General features: G+C 49.5%; 1 pseudogene; it reads left to right on the top strand.

The window, feature by feature from the left end:
* Positions 1–1,070: 1,070 nt before the first annotated feature.
* On the top strand, positions 1,071–1,166 carry LOC140415683 (5S ribosomal RNA; annotated as a pseudogene).
* Positions 1,167–3,080: the final 1,914 nt, after the last annotated feature.

The raw sequence follows: 3,080 nt of genomic DNA, 5'->3' as shown, positions 1-3,080 counted from the left end.
ATTATAATTGCCCATTTTCCCAGGACAATAGACTCCAATCAAGCAACCGGTACAGCCACAGACTGATTGGCGCCACTCCCCTTACTCAGAAAGCCCAGCTGCCAAGGTCAATGACTGCTAAGGACCCGCCCAGCTACCAAGGCACCCGCCCCTTTATTGGCCGAAATCGAAGAGAGTGATCAGAGCCCTGTCGAACTATTGGGTCCAAGGTTAAGGACCGCCCCAAAGAGCGCAAAATCTCAGGGGAATGAAAGAGAGCACAGCCATGTGTTCTGTCTCTTTTGGATCCGGCCTGCGCCAACCCAATTGTAGCAGGAACAGCCAGCCAAGCTCAAGACCAACGATCGCTACCTGACAGGTGAGCCCAGCAGACACAGAGCCACTTTCTTCGAACCAGCCAAGTAAAATCCAGATAAAGGCCTTTATCCATTTGCACAGTGCCGGTCGCCCTGAAGTTAAGTATAGGTTATTGTAGCTGATAGGTGTAGTTTAACTCGTAGTAGATATTGTGTTTACATGTTGAGATAACTCTTGTGTATGTAAATAAACCATCTTTTGAACTAACTAACTGGTTGTGTGGTCATTTGATCGATATAAGGGAAAGGCTTGTGGTTCACCAAGATAAATAAATAGAGCAACAGTTTTTCCACGTTCCCTGCACTGAATACAGGCATGAAGGCCATTGCACATGAAGGCTCGATTGGGACATGGACGCTCTGCACCCCGGCTATGACTCCACCGGTCAGGAGAAGAGTGGGAGAGACAAAGCGACATGGGAGGCGGCAGCAGAGGGCAGAGGAACACCAGGGGCATGGCCCTGTGAAGGGACACAGGTGTGCAGGGCATTTAGGAACAATAAGGTTCACAGCAAGTGGAAGAGGGGAGGAAGAACTAAAGGGATAGGCTGGATGGTGGGAAATATTAAATGACGAGAGGTTCTGTGGTATGATGGCCAAGTGGTCTAAGGCACCAGACTCAAGGATTTAATCCCTCCCATTGTGGGCTGGGTGTTCTGGTTTCCCCCTGGAGGCATGGGTTTGAATCTCACTTCTGGCATTAAGCTTGCCTGCAGCCATACTGGTCTGAAAACGCCTGATCTCAGAAGCTAAGCAGACTCAGGCCTGGTTAGTACTTGGATGGGAGACCGTCTGGGAATATCAGGTGCTTTTAAAGGTAGCACAGTGGTTAGCACTGCTTAGGGACCCGGGTTCGATTCCAGCCTCAGGTGACTGTGTGGAACTAAGTTTGCATGTTCTTCCTCTGCGTGTGTTTCCTCCGGGTGCTCCGGTTTCCTTTCACAGTCCAAAGATGTGCAGGTTAGGTGGATTGGCCATGCTAAATTGCCCCTCAGTGTCCAGGGTTATATGGGTTTGATTGGGTTATGGGTATAGGATGGGAGCCTGGTTAGGGTTCTCTTTCAGAGAGTCGGTACAGACTCAGTGGGCCCAAGTGACCTCCTTCTGCACTGTAGGGATTCTGACTCTGACATAAAAACGTGAAAAAAACTAGGAAGGAGGTTGGAATCACGGGCTACAATGGTTTATATTTTTTTTAAATAAACATTTTATTGAGGTATTTTTTGGTATTAAAACAACAACACAATAAACAATGTACATGAAACTATAAACATAGTGCAAAAGCTGTCTCCTTACCTGACAGGTCCCACCTTTATTGATCCCCTACTCTAAGCTAAACTAACCCCCCCCCTTCTGCTGACGATTAATTTCCCGCGAAGAAGTCGACGAACGGTTGCCATCTCCGGGCGAACCCTAACAGTGAACCTTGATGTGTTGGGTGCCCTGGATCCGTGGAACACATACAGGCTACCAACACTTAAAATAGTGCAACACTATTTTATTAAGTTAGAAACTGTTGAACGTACTTTCACTGTGGGTTAACACGATGTTAGATTAAACTAAAAACCTATGCCTGTCCTAACCAGTCTATGCACTCAGCACATGGTGAGGATCTGTGCTGTAAGCTGTAAGCTCTGTCCTTCTGAGAGGCTGCATCCCGAATGAACGGGAACTCTGATGCGCTCTATCTATATAGTGAGTGTGCTCTAACTGGTGATTGGCTGCGGTGTTGTGTGTGTTGATTGGTCTTGCTGTGTGTCCATCAGTGTGTGTGTCTGCACCATGATATACTGGTGTATATTATGACAACCCTCTCAAGGCGAACTTGATTTTCTCCAGACAGAGAAAGCTAGCCATGTCCGAAAGCCAGGTCTCCGACTTCGGGGACTTTGAGTCCCTCCAAGCTAATAGTATCCGTCTCCGGGCTACCAGGGAAGCAAAGGCCAGAACATTTGCCTCTTTCTCCTCCTGGATTCCCGGGTCTTCCAACAACCCGAAAATCGCCACCTCTGGACTCGGTGCCACCCTTGTTTTTAACACCATGGACATGACATCTGCAAACCCCTGCCAAAATCCCCTAAGCTTCGGACATGTCCAGAACATGTGGATATGGTTAGTTGGTCCTCCTGCACATTTTGCACACCTGTCTTCCACCCCAAAGCATCTACTCATCTGGGCCACTGTCATGTGAGCCCGGTGAACGACCTTGAATTGTATCAGGCTGAGCCTGGCACATTTTGTGGACGCGTTGACTCTACTCAACGCGTCCGCCCAGAGACCATCCTCTATCTCTCCTCCCAGCTCCTCCTCCCACTTACGCTTCAGCTCCTCGGTCTGCGTCTCCTCTGACCCCATAAGTTCCTTGTAAATGTCAGAGACACTCCCTTCTCCTACCCACCCTCTGGAAACTACCCTGTCCTGAATCCCCCCTAGCGGTAGGAGCGGGAAGGTTGATACCCATTTATGTAGGAAATCCCGCACCTGCAGATACCTGAATTTGTTTCCCCTCGCCAACCCAAACCTCTCCTCCAGCGGCCTCATACTCGGAAAGCTCCCCTCTATAAACATGTCCCCCATTCTCTTAATCCCTGTCTCCGCCATATCCATACTCCCCGAGGCAAACCGGTGATTTTCACATATTGGGGCCCAGACCGATGCTCCCTGTGCTCCCACATGTCTCCTCCATTGCCCCCAGACTCTCAGGGCCGCCACCACCACGGGGCT

The sequence above is a fragment of the Scyliorhinus torazame genome, chromosome 4 (assembly GCF_047496885.1).
Source record: "Scyliorhinus torazame isolate Kashiwa2021f chromosome 4, sScyTor2.1, whole genome shotgun sequence".
In the NCBI taxonomy this organism is placed as follows: domain Eukaryota; kingdom Metazoa; phylum Chordata; class Chondrichthyes; order Carcharhiniformes; family Scyliorhinidae; genus Scyliorhinus; species Scyliorhinus torazame.
This window is presented reverse-complemented; position numbering and strand designations above follow the sequence as displayed.